This window comes from Oncorhynchus mykiss, chromosome 11, assembly GCF_057628025.1.
Source record: "Oncorhynchus mykiss isolate SJ-2025 chromosome 11, ASM5762802v1, whole genome shotgun sequence".
NCBI lineage: Eukaryota > Metazoa > Chordata > Actinopteri > Salmoniformes > Salmonidae > Oncorhynchus > Oncorhynchus mykiss.
The window spans coordinates 68105122-68122412 of NC_143032.1; positions in this window are offsets into that span (position 1 = coordinate 68105122).

Genomic DNA, 17291 nt, shown 5'->3' on the forward strand with positions numbered 1-17291 from the left:
ATGTTGTGAAGTTGATTCTGTGAAAAGAGCCATCATATCTAGCAAAATTATATTTATATTCATTTTGACACTGATATTAACCATTTACATAGGAGTACTGATAGGTAAATTGCTACCCCTTGGCTTAAGTGATACTTGAGTGACTAGACTAGCGAGCAGAGTTGCTTTTATATTAATGTAACATGTTAGGAACATATTTGGTCAGTGTTTCACAGGGGATCATAATTACTGGGGAACATGTTATTGTATAAATGCACCCCTTAGTCCTGTGCGTATATGAGAGTGGTGAGGTTTTAATGGATGCAGGGTTGGTGGCGGCATGTACCTATAACATTTGTTTGCGGACCGCCATAATACCAAAGAAGGAGAAGTGGTGCGCCGATGGGAGCTTTGTATCAGAAGGCCTTGTGTGGGTAAAAGCCAATTTATGCTTGTTCCAAAAATGTGCTTGTAGCTTGCCGTATGGATGGTGTGATGCAATTGCGGAGCCTCTGGAGGCAAGCAGGGGCCAAATTGAGCTCTGTACTGCATCGCCGTGCGCCTCTCAAATGTTGTAACAATGCGGAGAGCTCCAAATCGCTATGCATTGGCATGATTGGTTGACGGTAGGTGGGGGTGGGAGGTCCTATATAAACACAAACTCACTTCCTTGACAACTTCATTCACAACAGCCCCTGCGCTGCTCCATGGAGCGCAAGAATTATGAATTCCTTGACTTCAGCAGAGGCCGTATCACCATAAATGCTGCAAGGCAAATGCAGCCCTCGGATTGACCATGCAGCGCCTCTAAGCCCATATAGGCTGTCCAGTGTCATTGTTGTACTTTGCTAGTCATTTGTTTGAGAGCCAACCGAGGACCATGCTGTCTTAAAATGTTTGGCGTTTAGTCTAATGTATTCTGAAGGTCTGTTGGTTTATCTGTAGGCCTATTAGTGTTTACGTTTGACAATATTCCCAAAAGTTTATCAATTTGCCACTGTAGTAATTGTCTTTGTTTTCAATTGGTTGCAGTGGAGCCCATGTGCTTGACTGGCTAACTTCACTGATAGTGGTGGTTCAAGGAACAGACTAAGTTTGCCGAAAGAATTAGCTTTCACACTCTGATTTGAAACAAGGGTTAACCATAGGGAGGCGATAGTTGTGGATTACAGCACAGGCAGCCAGTAAAAATACAATTTAAGAAGATCTACATTATATTATAAATACATTTTAACATATTATTTGCAGCCTTGAAAAGTAGAGTGAGAACTCTTCAACAAGCTTCAAAAACATTTATGTGTTTTCTCACCTCAACAACAAGCCTTTATTAGATAGGTGCAATGGTCCAGGGCAGAGATTTGGATATAATGTCCAGGGTCATGAGGCAGAGATGGCGAACGCTTTATTTCTAGCCCTCGCTCGGTCGCCTCAGAAATATGAAATGCCAAACCTAACCCCTAGGTGCCGCAGTGCAATGCAGATCTGTGCTGCACATTTTAAACGAGAAGAGAAAAAGGAATAACCGAGTGAGGGGAAAATGTTTGTCAGAGTTCACTAAGTAGCCTATCAAGGGAACATCGCTGGAACTGGCAACGTAAGCTGTGCCGGGGCCCTACTGCCATTAATCACGACTGACAAGGAACCAGGGGGGGGGGGGGGGCACGTGGTGCTGCTGCCAGAGACTCTGGTAGTGATTATAGCATGGGGTCCACTCACAGCGAGAGTGTTGAAGGTAGAATTTGCCTATAGCTCATAGTCCAGGTAGGCTCCTCTGTGTAATCCCACAGTGTAAACAGCCCACAATTATGAAATTATCACTCTTTTACCGTTACGATTTCTTTAACGTTACTCTTTGTATAATATAAATGACACCATGTCAAATAAGTTAAGTGCAGTGCTTGAAAGCATGTCTGGCCTCATTAACTGTCAGTTGTAACAATACTTAACTAGCAGCGAAGACTGCTCTGAGTCTAGCAACCATAAATCACAGCCTGACAGCCCTCTGACAGGCTGGGAACCAGCACACAAGCAAGCCCTAATCTCACTCACTCACTCACTCACTCACTCACTCACTCACTCACTCACTCACACACACACAATTACAGCCCAACACACACTCAGACACACACACTTACATGCCCACTACTTTCTTACCTTCCTGAACAGGAGAGACTGATAAGCGGGTTTAGATTGGAAATGTATGAATGATCTCTAGAGCTTTGTATCGTGTGTGTCTCTGCATGTGTTTTGTTTGCATGCGTAGTACCTAGTAACCCTCAGTCTATTGCTGTGGCCTAGTGGGGGTCGCTCCAGTGTCAATCTGCTGGTGTCCACTAAGTTGACGCGTGACTGTGTGTGTGACATGGCTGGAAAGGAAGGAAGCAGGAGAAACAAAGCCTGTGGGTCATTAATCACAGGGCCCTGACACACACATACCAGGACGCCAGGGGTACGAGCAGACACACACAAACCCACACGGGTGCAGGCATTCGCACACACACATACACACCCTCAGACAGAGGAGAAGGCCATGACACCATGAGTGAGTGAGCTCACAGCTGGGCCAGGCTCCACTCAACTCACAACATGCTGACCTACCACTCATTCTCATACTCTGCATTCCTCTCCCTCAGCCTTCAGCTCTCTCCATCTGATGTCCACCTGCTACCTCCTCCTTTTTTTAATATAATTCTCCATCGCCTCACAATGGCGAAGGTACCTGACACAAAGTTAGGGAGAAAGGGAATAGGTCAATATATTATTTTCAGCTTTTGAAAACTGATGTTCTACCTTTCCACTGTCCTCCTTTTCAGTGCCATTCATTATCATTACTGTCTGTGTTCCAGGTCTTGAATATCCTCTCTCTTGTCTCTGCTGCTCTCTCTCTCCTCCCTCTCTCTTGCTCCATCACCACATTCATCTCCTCGTTGCTGAGATCTCCATTTAATGTCTTTCTCATGGGTGTCCGCCTGCTTTTACTTCATCTGGAGATGTATGAGAGGGCTCAGTGTGTGTGAACAGTATATGTGTAGTACAGTGTGTCTGTGTTCGTTTGAGTGTGTGTGTCTGGGGGCGGGGTAAAATGGTCCTATGAATGTGCTTGACTATATTTGTCGTACATAGACACAGTGTGTGTCTGGTGCAGTGGGGGTATGGGAAAGGCTCTTTGAAGACTTCAGAGAGGCAATGGAAGAATCAGAAATTTGCAGATACACTGAACAAACATATAAACACAACATGTAAAGTGTTGGTACCATTTTTCATGAGCTGAAATAAAAGATTCCAGAAATTTTCCAAACGCACATCTCTGTTAGTGAGCATTTCTCCTTTGCCAAGATAATCCATCCACCTGACAGGTGTGGGATATCAACAAGCTGATTAAACCGCATGATCATTACACAGGTGCACCTTGTGCCGTGGACAATAAAAGGCCTCTAAAATGTGCAGTTTTGACACACAACATAATGCCACTAATGTCTCACGTTTTGAAGGGAACGTGCAATTGGCATGCTGACTGCAGGAATGTCCACCAGAGCTGTTGCCAACGTTGTTTTAGAGAATTTGGCAGTATGTCCAATCGGACTCACAAATGCAGACCACGTGTATGGCGTTGTGTGTACGAGCAGTTTGCTTATGTCAACGTTGTGAACAGAGTGCCCCATGATGGGGTTATGGTATGGGCAGGTATAACTAACACAACTGCATTTTATTGATGGCAATTTAATGCACAAAGATACCGTGACGAGATCCTAAGGCCCATTGTGCCATTCATCCATCGCCATCACCTCATGTTTCAGCATGATCATGCACGGCCCCATGGTCGCAAGGATCTGTTCACAATTCCTGGAAGTTGAAAATGTCCCAGTTTTTCCATGGCCTGCATACTCACCAGATATGTTGCCCGTTGAGCATGTTTGGGATGCTCTGGATCGACGTGTACGAAGTGTCTTCCACTTCCCGCCAATATCCAGCAACTTCGCACATCCATTGAAGAGGAGCGGGACAACATTCCACAGGCCACAATCAACAGCCTGATCAACTCTATGCGAAGGAAGTGTGTCGCGCTGCATGAGGCAAATGGTGTTCACACCAGACGCTGACTGTTTTTATGGTATATGTGACCAACAGATGCATATCTGTATTTCCAGTCTTGTGAAATCCATAGGTTAGGGCCTAATTATGCATTTTTATTAAACCTATGTAAATTGACTGATTTCTTTATATGAACTATGACTCAGTAAAATCTTTGAAATTGTTGCATGTTGTGTTTATATTTTTGTTCAGTATAGATAGCCCCTCACGCATCTGCTCTAGGAACTAGGAAGAGGCTGTAAGGCTACCAGCTGCTAGCCATCTATCTGACCTTGCTGGAAGGACAAGGGGTGGTCTGCAGGGACTCAGTTTGGCAAGGAGTTTGTATACTAGGGCTATGTCCCAAATGTCACCCTGTTCCCTATATAGTGTACTACTATTGCAATAAGGAAAAGGGTGCCATTTTGGACGCACTTCAGAACCTCTTTTGTTGCCTCTATGGTAAATCAGGTGGAGATAATGAAGGATGTTTTGATGGATTTGTAATATCGTCTTAGTCATTTCCGTTGAGAGATGTTCTGTACTTGTATTACACTTGACAGTGCATATCCCATGGCTTAGGAAACATGTTGTACATGTGAGCACAGTTATTACATAAAGTATCACCCTGATTAATGGAAAAATAAATGGTTTTGTGTCCCTTTCTCACTTAAAGGGGATGTCATGTAGGCCTATTAATTCACTCATTCAAAGGCAGCTTGACAGGCTGGTTGATTTATTGCTTAGGTGATTTATTGAGATTGAAAATGTGACCCTTTTTCTTTCATAACACAGAAAATATCAAAGTAGCACTGGAAAGCCTCATCTTGACATGTTGCTTTCTAAAACCTAGTTTGTAAGAGTCACAGTATTTACTTGGCTGTTTCTCCCTCCCTTCCTTCCCCTCCTTCCTTTCCTCTATCCCTCCCTAACTCTTTACCTCCTGCCTGTTCCCTAATGCTCACTCTCCACAAATCCCTTTTCTCCCTACTCCCCCCCCCCCCCCCCCCCCCCCCCCAGCACTCTCCTAACCCCACTATGGTCTCACACACCAGGCCTGCCATAAATCAATGGGTAGGATCGTGTCTGCCAGTTAGACTAAACAAGAGCATTTGTGAGGATTTGCTCTACCCCATTAATCATCTTGACAGTTTGAAAAACACATTTCCCCTTTAATGACTGTATTTGGATAATCATCTCTGTTTCTCCTCCTGCTTCTGCTCTCCCGGCCCAGGCCCTCCCTTCCCTCTTTTTCTTTCTGCCCCAAGCAACATCACAGGCAGCTAGCTGGGTTGACTTACTGCAGGACAGAGCTTGTGTCCAAAATGGCAGCCTATTCCCTATAAAGTGCACTATTTTTGACCAGGGTCCATAGGGCAGTGCTCAAAATTAGTGCACCATGTAGTGAATATGGTGCTATTTGGGACACACACAGAGAGGCTAGGCGGAGAAATAGTGAGGGAGTGGTCTCTCTCAGGCTTCTAAAAGGGTATTGAGTAATCACAGCTAGGGCCTCTGGTGGATTTTTTTTCAAGAAACCGCTATAACTCTCCTTATGCAAACTCCTGTATGTGAGCACACACACTCACAGTCCTGCTGAATTAAAATTCACAAAACACGAATGGGCATGAGATGCTGACAGCAAACAACTCTGTAATGTAACGTTAGAGGGGCAACGAGCTAGGGAGACTTGTGGGACAATATATGTAACAACTAGCTAAATACAAGGGCTCAAAGCCTGTCGTTAGAGTCACTGTGATGGAATCAAGCCACCGTGTCAGTTTAGACCAACTGTGTTCACTGTCTTATTCAGAGTTGTCATTGCATAAAATAGCCATATAAACTGAAGTATGGGAGTGATAAGGGTGACTCCTACTGTGTGTGTGTGTGTGTGTGTGTACTGACACCTGGAATTATGTCTTTGTTTGAACAGTTCGAGACAACAGAGCTCATACAGTCAGTCCATTGTCATTCATTACCTACTTTCAGATCAAGTCAAATATTCACAAACTAGGGTTAAGTGCTTTGCTCACGGGCACTTCGACAGATTTGTCACCTAGTCAGCTTGAGGAATCAAACCAGAGACCTTTTGGTTACTGGCCAAACGCTCTCCAATGACTGTGTGATAGATTAATAGATGGTTACTCATTAAGAATTATCACATCCTCCTTGGTTCAACATGTGGTTTTAATGTTACATGTTAGATAAGTATGCCCTAGGCCCAAAAATAATTGTATAAAATAACCTTGACTTTGCCTCTGATAAGAATAATAATCTGGGATTAATTAGACTTTGAAGTTTATGACTTGAGAAAATTCAGACCAGCTGCATTCAACGTGTGACCTAAACACCTTCTCTAGGCCAAGTTAGCCATTTTGACTAAAGACTGCATCTGGGTTGGATGCACACTTTGAGAGAGACAGCAGAGGCAAAAACCATTAATACTGTGTGTATTATGACCACGGGCTGTCCCATAGTGAAGGAGAAAAAACTTGTCAACCAGGGCACGAATGGCAAGTAGGAGGGCTGCCACTCATTCTTTCCAGGCACCTGGAGCAGAGCCGCGCTCTCCCAGCACGCAAACAAGGCTGCAATAGCGGTATGCACGTTATTATTAGCAGTGTACCATAATTGTGATGTCCTTTTCTTCTCCTCGATTACCGGGTGTATAACCTAATATAGCAGGCGTAGAAAGTCCACATGTCACGTTCTGACCTTAGTTCCTTTTTTATGTCTTTGTGTTAGGTTGGTCAGGGCGTGAGTTGGGGTGGGTAGTCTATGTTATTTTTTCTATGTTGTTATATTTCTATGTGTTTGGCCTAGTATGGTTCTCAATCAGAGGCAGGTGTCGTTCGTTGTCTCTGATTGAGAATCATACTTAGGTAGCCTGTTTTCCCCATTTTGGTTGTGGGTGTTTATTTTCTGTTTAGTGTCTGTTCACCTGGCAGAACTGTTTCGGTTTCTCTTCGTTGTTATTTTGTGTAGGGTTCAGTTTTTCAATTAAAATATGACGAACATTTACCACGCTGCATTTTGGTCCTCCTCTCCTTCCACCAATGAGAATCGTTACACCACACATCCTTTTTTCAGGGGAAATGAAAGATAGGTTGAAAAACACTTTATCTGAAATCCAGAAACATTTGCTTTCCGCCGATGCTGCTAAGGGTGCTGGGTGTATGTCTGTGAGTGGTGCACAAGCATGGAATAGGACAACTGAATGTGGAGCAGAGGCAAAGCAGCAGAGGTGTTCCTTCAAATGAGTTTGGCCGTCAATTGGGGCACCGTGTGTTTTATTTAGTTGTTATTGCTTTTAAGTCTGACGTTATGCGGTGCTTTAATGCAGGTGTGAATGAGACGAGGGGTTGGAATTAAGCATGTGGAGAGGGCAGCCATCATGTTTATATGTGGAAATAAAGCAGGAGTTGTGTGATTGCTTAAAAACCTCTACGGAATCAGTGTCTCCCCCCCACAGGACGGTTGAGCTAACGTGATTAGCATGAGGTTGTAAGTAACAAGAACATTTCCCAGGACATAGACATATCTGACATGGGCAGAAAGCTTAAATTCTTGTTAATCTGAATGCACTGTCCAATTCAAGGTAGCTATTACAGTGATAGAAAACCATGCTATCGTTTGAGGAGAGTGAATGGGTATTGAAAATGTGCACGGGTATTGAAACTTGAAAATGTATTAATAAACCAATTTGGCACATTTGGGCAGTCTTGATACAACATTTTGAACAGAACTGCAATGGTTCATTGAATCAGTCTAAAACTTTGCACATACACTGCTGCCATCTAGTGGCCAAAATCGAATTTGCGCCTAACCTGAAATAGTACATTGTGACCTTTCTCTTGCATTTCAAAGATAATGGAAAAAAAACGCATGTTTTTTTCTTTGTATTGTCTTTTACCAGATCTAATGTGTTATATTCTCCAACATCAATTCCATATTTCCACAAACTTCAGTGTTTCCTTTCAAATGGTATCAAGAATATGCATGTTCTTTCTTCAGGTCCTGAGCTACAGGCAGTTAGATTTGGGTATGTCATTTTAGGCGAAAATTGAAAAAAAGGGTCCGATCCTTAAGAGGTTCAGTCCTGATGAAGGACATATTTCACCATCTGGGTTGCTTTACAGTGTGGTCACTGTTGGAAAGAGTAGAGCTCTGCATTGTGTCCTGTTCCTGAAATCATTCAGGAACAGGACACAATGCAGAGCTCTACTCTTTCCAACAGTGACCACACTGTAAAGCAACCCAGATGGTGAAATATGTCCTCAATATGGCTCAACAAAGAGGTGGTAGTCAGGGAAGTTGAAGTTAGCGGTTTGTTTGACTGTTTGGTTGTCTGTGTAAGAGAGGGAGAGAGAGAGAGAGGTCATGAGCTCATGGACTCCTGAATTACTCTGCAAAAAAAAAAAGTAAATTAGAGTTGGATAAACTTGGATTTGTCTTATACAGGATACTACCCTCTACATTAGTAGTGTACTGCTGTGGGAAATGTTTTCCTGGCACATGTTAGGTCCCTTGATACCAATTGAGCAACAATTAAATGCCACAGCATATCTGAACATTTTTGCTGACCAAACCCAATAAAGCATCTTTGGGATGACATGGAACAGGATGATTGCAGCATGAATGTACCACCGTCCAATCTGTAGCAACTGCGTTATTTCCATAGTGTCAGCATAGACCAAATCCCTGTGGAACATTTCGGACACCTTGTAGAATCCATTTCACCCACTTGCTTCCAGAGATTCTTGCTCCTTCATCCGTCTTCTAGGGGTCCAGCTCAGGGGGTTCCTACCACAGGCTAGTACCCCCCGGGCTCCCTCTCACGTCAGGCCTCAAGGTGTCCGAGGCTGTTGTCTATACTTCCAGGGGTGTTGTCATTTGTAATCTTGTACCCATTCATTTGAACTCTTAAATCGGCTATTGTTAGCTCGAAAGAGAAGCCCGCTGTACACTGCGCACTCAGTGCTTTGAGTTAAAAATGTGAATTCCATAAACTTGAATACCCCCTTGATTTTTCAATCACTTAGAGGGCTTGTGCTGTTACACGATAGCAACCTAAGCCCATTTAAATCAGTTTATAACATTCCATTATTGGTTACTCTGAGAGTGGCCATTATTATAAATATATAATGATTGGGAAATGCAGGCTTCAGACAATCTAAAAGACGTGAAATGATCTAAACCTAACCCAGCTGGTGACTAAGACTACACGGCCCAACCCTACAGATACTTCAATGTAAACTCTGATTGATCTTATTTTAACGAATAAACCAGATAAATATGTTTCTACTGGTGTCTTCGCACAAGACATTAGTGACCATTGCCCAGGTGTTTGTGTTAGAGATATGAAAATAATAAAAAACTAAGCCTCGAGTCATCACAAAGAGGAACTTTAAAAACTTCAGTGAACAGGATTATTTTTTATTTTTTTACATAATCTTAATTTTAGTGACCTTGATTGTATTTCAGTTATCCCCAATACTTGTTTAGCTTTGTGCCTTTTTACAGATGTCTTCAATACTATTGTGGATAATCATGCTCCCTTCAAAAAATTAAGGGTTAAAGGTAGATCGAATGTCTGGTACACTCTGGAAGGTCCACAGTCCGGAACCTCCAGCGACGGTCTCCAGCGACGGTCCCCAGTCTGGAACCTCCAGTGACGGTTCCCAGTCCGGAACCTCCAGTGACAGTCCCCAGTCCGGGGCCTCCGGCGATGATCTGCAGTCCAGAGCCTCCGACGATGATCCACGGTCCGGTTCTACAAAGGCGGAGGGATCAGCATAAAGAGGGGGGACTGAGTCCAGAACCGGAGCCGCCACCAAGGGTAGATGCCCACCCGGACCCTCCCTTATAGGTTCAGGTTTGCGGCCGGGAGTCCGCACCTTTGGGGGGGGGGGGGGGGGGGGTACTGTCACGCCCTGACCTGAGATATCTCTTTATATTTTGGTTAGGTCAGGGTGTGACTAGGGTGGGTACGCTAGTTTTGTATTGTCTAGGGTTTTTGTATTGTCCAGGGTTTTTGTATGCCTAGAGTTTTGTGGGTCTAGGGGTTTTTGTAATTCTATGTTGGCATGATATGGTTCCCAATCAGAGACAGCTGTTTATCGTTGTCTCTGATTGGGGATCATATTTAGGTAGCCATTTCCCTTTAGTGTTTGTGGAATCTTGTCTATGTGTTGCTGCCTGTCAGCACTCCTTTGTATAGCTTCACGTTTCGTTTTGTTCTTTTGTTAGTTTGTTCAGTGTTCATTCTTTAAATGAATAAGAATGTACGCATACCACGCTGCACCTTGGTCCGATCCTTATAACGAATGTGACAGTCAGACTCTATGAGACCAGAAAAACATGGAGTGTGGCTGCATGTTGAAAAGATTGGTTACTCTGAAACTCTCTCTGTTTAAGTACTTTAGTCTAGTAAACTCGACCGAGAACCACCGGGTGATACCTTGAAGGATCCATTCTAACGAACTCTTCCTCTGGAAGATCCAGATCTATGGAAGATCTATGACTACAAAATACATTGTGACCTCTGGGGGCAAACCAGAAACTTCTGTCGAACTACTCTCCCCAGACAGACCGGAGATTTCAACTGAGAGACAACAGACATACAATCGTAAATATGTACATTGCATTTCTAAATCCGAATGAGCGGTTGTTGGGGTGCTAAATATCCATATTTATGAAGAGTGTATTGTTCAACTGTATGTACGATAGGCGAAGTCCTTTGTCTCTTCTCCCGCTCTTTCTTACATGCCCCTCCCTTTTCATTTTTGTAACAAGCCATCATATCGGGTTAGTCCACTAGGGACTTTTCATGGCATTGTAGTAATCAATGTGTAAGCTATCCTGTTTGTGTGTTCATGTAATTCTGTGTGATTATTTAGTTAGTTAGTAAATAAATAATTAAGCCAATTTGGATATTGCTGATTTAACATTTATGCTAGGGTTCATGCAGATAGCCAAGAGTTTTGCGACATTCAGAATGAGACTGAAGGTAAATAAGAATGAATTAATTGACTGTGACTAATGTAAGATATATTTATACTTCATAAACTTCTGTCTTATCAAATTTTGCTATTGAAGTATAGACACCTGAGCTGCCTAAGCTGTTCACAGGATTGGTTAATTCTTGAGTTTGCTATGTTCTTCACCGAGTTAGGTGAATCTGCTTTTCATTTTAATGCTCCGTATTGCTGGAACAAAATTCAAAATACATTTCATCTTGATGTTTGGGTAATTTAAAGTATTGATTGGGGACGTATTTGTGGAGGAATGTAACTGTTTTTCTGATTTGTGATGTTTTATTTGTGCTTCCATGCCTGTGTTTTTGTACTTTTATGCACAGTACCAGTCAAAAGTTTGGACACACCTACTCATTTCGGGGTTTCTTTATTTTTACTATTTTCTACATTGTAGAATGGTAGTGAAGACATCGAAACTATGAAATAACACATATGGAATCATGTAGTAATCAAAAGTGTTAAACAAATCAAAATATATTTTATATTTGAGATTCTTCAAAGTAGCCACCCTTTGTCTTGATGACAGCTTTGCACGCTCTTGGCATACCGCCTGGTATGGCAACTGCTCGGCCTCCGAACACATGGAGCTACAGAGGGTAGTGCGTACGGCCCAGTTCATCACTGGGGCCAAGCTTCCTGACATCCAGGACCTCTATACCAGGTGGTGTCAGAGGAAAGCCCTAAAAACTGCTACCGCACGGCAAGCAATACCGGAGCAACAAGTCTAGGTCCAAAATGCTTCTTAACAGCTTCTACCCCAAAGCCATAAAACTACTGAACAGCTAATCAAATGGCTACCCGGACTATTTGCATTGACCCCCCCCCCCCCCTTTTTTTTACACTGCTGCTACTTGCTGTTTATTATCTATGCATAGTCACTTTACCCCTACCTACATGTACATATTAGTTCAATTTCCTTGACTAACCTGTACCCTTGCACAATGACTCTGTACCGGTACCCCCCGTATATAGCCTCGTTATTGTTATTTTATTGTTATTTTTAAAATATATAATATATACTACCATTCAATAGTTTGGTGTCACTTAGAAATTCGCTTTTGAAAGAAAAGCATATTTTTTGTCCAAGAAGGCCAGCATCCTGGAGTCGACTCTTCACTGTTGATGTTGAGACTGGTGTTTTGCGGGTACAATTTAATGAAGCTACCAGTTGAGGACTTGTGAGGCGTCTACTTCTCAAACTCAACACTCTAATGTACTTGTCCCCTAGGCTTAGTTGTGCACCGGGGCCTCCCACTTCCCTTTCTATTATGGTTAGAGCCTGTTTGCGCTGTTCTGTGAAGGGAGGAGTACACAGCGTTGTATGAGATCTTCTGTTTCTTGGCAATTTCTCACATGGAATAGCTTTCATTTCTCAGAACAAGAATAGTCTGACGAGTTTCAGGAGAATGTTATTTGTTTCTGGGCATTTTGAGCCTGTAATCGAACACACAAATACTGCTGCTCCAGATACTCAACTTATCTAAAGAAGACCAGTTGTATTCCTTCTTGAATCAGAACAACAGTTTTCAGCTGTGCTAACATAATTGCAAATGGGTTTTCTAATGATCAATTAGCCTTTTAAAATGATAAACTTGGATTAGCTAACACAACATGCCATTGGAACACAGGATTGATGGTTGCTGATTTTGGGCCCCTTTCTCCTATGCAGATATTCCATAAATCAGCCATTTCCAGCTACAATAGTCATTGTATTGTACACTATTTCTGATCAATTTGATGTTATTTCAATGGACAAAAAAAATTGCTTTTCCTTTAAAATCAAGGATATTTCTAAGTGACCCCAGTCTTTTGAACGGTAGTGTATATTTTTTTTACTTGAGTTTATTTTGTAAATATTTTCTTAACCCTTATTTTTCTTAAAACTGCATCATTGGTTAAGGGCTTGTAAGCATTTCACAGTAAGGTCTACTACACCTGTTGTATTTGGGGCATGTGACAAGTAACATTTGATTTGATTAAAAATTTTTTTTTAAAACAAGACTACCCCCAAATTGAGACTCTGCATGCAGAATTCTGCAAAAACATCCTTGTGTACAATGTAAAACACCAAATAATGCATGCAGAGCAGAATTAGGACGATATCCGCTAATTAACTAAATCCAAAAAAAGAGCCTTTAAACTCAACCACCTGAAAGGAAGCGATTCCCAGACCTTCCATGAAAAAGCCATCACCTACAAAGATATGAGCCTAAAGGACAATCCCCTCAGCAAACTGGCCCTGGGAGTCTGTTCACAAACACAAACACACCCTACAGAGCCTCAGGACAGCAACACAATAAGACCCAAGATCACGGGATAATTACTTGACACATTGGAAAGAATTTACCATAAAATATAGCAAACTAGAATGCAATTTGGCCCTAAACATAGAGTACACAGTTGCAGAATACCTGACCACTGTGACTGACCTAAAATTAAGGAAAGCTTTGACTATGTAACGTTTCAGTGAGCATAGCCTTGCTATTGAGAGAGACAGCCATATGCAGACCTGACTCTCAAGAGAAGACAGGCTATGTGCACACTGCCCACAAAATGAGGTGGAAACTGAGCTGCACTTCCTGACCTACTGCCAAACGTATGACAATATTAGAGACACATATTTCCCTCAGATTACACAGACCCACAAGGAATTAGAAAACAAATCCAATTCTGATAAACTCCCATATCTATTAGGTGAAATACCACAGTGTGCCATCATAGCAGCAAGATCTGTGACCTGTTGCCACAAGAAAAGGGCAACCAGTGAAGCACAAACACCATTGTAAATACAACCCATGTTTATGTTTGTTTAATTTCCTTTTTGTACTATTTTCACATTCTTACAACACTGTACATAGCCATAATATAACATTTGAAATGTCTCTATGATTTTGAAACCTTTGTGAGTGTCATGTTTACTGTTAATTTCTGATTGTTTATTTAACTTTTGTTCACTTTTTTAATTGTATTTATTTAACTAGGCAAGTCAGTTAAGAACAAATTCTTATTTACAATAATGGCCTACACTTGCCAAAACCAGACCAATTGTGCGCCGCCCTATGGGACTCCCAATCACGGCCGGATGTGATACAGCCTGGAATCAAACCAGGGTGTCTGTAGTGACACCTCTAGCACTGAGATGCCATGTCTGACACCACTGCGCCACTCAGGAACACTTGCTTTGGCAATGTGAACATATGTTTCCCATGCCAATGAAGCCCTTTGAATTGAATTGAAAGCAAGAGAAGGAGAGCGAGAGAAAGGAATAGAGTGTTTGAGATAGAGAGTGCCTCCTCCCTCTCCTCCTCTCACTCTCTGTCGTGGCTGTCATCGTGGTTGAACCAGTGAGGACTTGGCGTCTAATTGAGGAGCAGCTCCACACCCTGTCGTCATTAATCACCGGGGCTGTCGACTGTCTCCCCATGACCCCACAGTGACACGTAGCTAGCTAGCCAGCCAGGCAGGCATGGCAGCACAGCTCTCTCTCAGCCTGAGAGAGAGACCGAGAGGGGACACTCTTCCTTGCTATGTCCCAAATGGCACCCTATTCCATTTATAGTGCACCACTTTTAAACCAGGGCCCATGCAGCTATGTTCAAAAGTAGTACGCTATATAGGGAACACTACGCTGCCATTTGAGACGTAACCTCTGTCTGTCTGTCCCCACCATACCCAGGACAGAGGGACAGGACAGGGAGATCAATCCATCTCAGGTGTGGGCCCTCCTGTGAGAAGAGCAGTTGGAAAAAAAATATATATTTTTATATGTAGGTATCAGTATTTTGTCTCCCCCATACCCCAACTTCTTATCTTGCCAAATTTTTAAGCAGTTTTGTTTACACACCACCTTGACAGTATATATTTTTTTTAAAAAATTAACTGCCCTCCTCCCCACCAGCCTCCCCCTCCTCACCCAGCCAGCCAGCCTGCAGAGCAGAGGTGACAGAAATGAAGTATCTGGGTGTTGACTCAGCTGTAGCAGTGAGAGAATCTAAAGATAGATGGAGAGTGAGACTGATGAGAGCACTGAGATGGAAGGAATAGTGAAGCCTTTGATGAATGAGTGTAAATGGGCGACAGCAGAATTAATTCCTCCCTCTTGACAAGATTGAACGTTTTGTCCTCAGTTTGACCTCTGGTTCTAATGCACTAGTGTGAGGCTGATCTCTCACAACAGTCTTTTAAGGGCCAGCGCCAGCCTCTAGAGGACATTAACATCATTTTTGAACTCTGACATTTACTACTACATTTACACAGGGATCTTGATAAACAAAGCCAATAGTTATGTACAACATGACAAAGAGGAATAATGCAATACTGAGTCAAATATATAATCTGCACTTCTACAACAGACCCATAGGTGGCAACATATACTAGGATATGACCCAATTAGTGGACCTCTTTTAGAACTTTAATGTATCTTCAATATAAACTGTATTCTTATTTACAGTACAAGCTAAAAACAACAACTTATCTGTCCTAGTTTTGATTCCAACCTCTGATCCAACCCTGAAAACAGATAGAGAACACAGATAAGCCATATGTGTGGCAGACCATCCATGTCCCAGTCTGTTGGCATTAGCTTGTTTCTGGGGGTGAAAAATGTGTACGCTGGGCTTCCCTCCCTCCTGATGAGTTCACCTGCTCAGCTCTCAGGGCAGAGTGACCTTCCTGGGCAGGAAGGGCTGGAGCTGGCAAGCCCACAGAGGTTTGGGAGCGTGATCTATTTTGTTAATGGCCCTGTCAAGTGACACCTGTGGTCGCCTCTCCCTCTCTCCTGTCTGGAGTGCTAATGAACCGAGTGTGCTTCTCTAGCTAGGGGAGTCTGGGAGTCGGGGTCAATAGCCACCCCCGAGACTGACTACTAGCCTCTTCAATTCCGGATAAACCTCCTATCCTCCACACTATCAGACCATTTAGGCTAGATAAATAAACCATTATTTAATTGAACCAAGACACAAAACACTGGAATTACTGAACTGTGGTGTTGTTTTTACATAGGCTTTCATTCTCTATCCCTGAATATTAGCGTCTAACAGATACTTAAAACAGAGAAATCTGTCCTCAGATAATACATAATACAGTATTGTATTTATTAACCTATTAAATGCTGTTCCCCACCAGGGGAGAGCCATGGTATCTGTCCCAACTGTCATCCTAGTCTTTAGTGCACTACATAGAGTAGTAGTATTGTACTACATAGTGAACATGGTGCCATTTGGGACACATGCTTGTTGTTTGTGTTTCCTGGTTAAGGCTGTGCTCCTCCTCTCTAGGGAGGACAAGGTGTCAGGAGCTTTGATTAATATTTCTCTATTAACTACCTCCCATTGTTAGCCCTGGCCTTTGTGTAGCAGGGCCATCCATCAAACAGGGAGGGGAGCCAGGGTCAGCAACCCTCCAGTCATTATCGAAATCCCACTGACCCAGCGGCCACTCAGCGACAGCCAGCAAGCCACAGTGCTGCTGAGACTGCTATTCTGGCCCCCTAACAAACAAGCATCAGCAATTAAACCCTGTCTTGCACTCCCAACAGCCAACATTGTGATGGAGGTAGAGGGAGAAGGAGAGGAAAGAGGGATAGTGGTCTTTAGTAAGAAGCTAAATATGATCTGCCTTCTCTGGGACAGTGTGAAATCCCATCAACTGTTATTTATTCTGAATTATTACATATATCCATATAGCTGTAGTATATCACTAAATTACAACTATACTTGTCCATAGAACTGCAGTACACCAGCAGTGCAACAGCTAAATTACATGAATATTTGAATAGTTAAATTGTTTACTAAAATAATTTAGTACAATTTAGCAAAAAGATAAATGACCCCCTTATAGCCCTAATGAAAACGAGTTATATTGTATCACAAGTTATGACACTATATAAGCATTTCAATAAAACAACTTTAAATGCAATCAAGTACATGTTTTAAAACGAAATAAGACCTTTCCCTGTCAGATGGGCAGCACTGCCATCGTTGTGTTTTATTTTGTTTGAATGAATCTCATCCTCTTTCAGTTACAGTCAGCAACCCCAATGGGCTGACTCCATAACACTTGAAAATTGTTTGCATCTTTGCTTATGTACAAATACTAAATAAATGGCAATTTATCAAGAAGACTTTATCATCGTGACATTACATTTTCCATCAGTCTGAATAGAAGAAGAAAACAAACAGCAGAGATGGAAAGACCGAAGCAAAG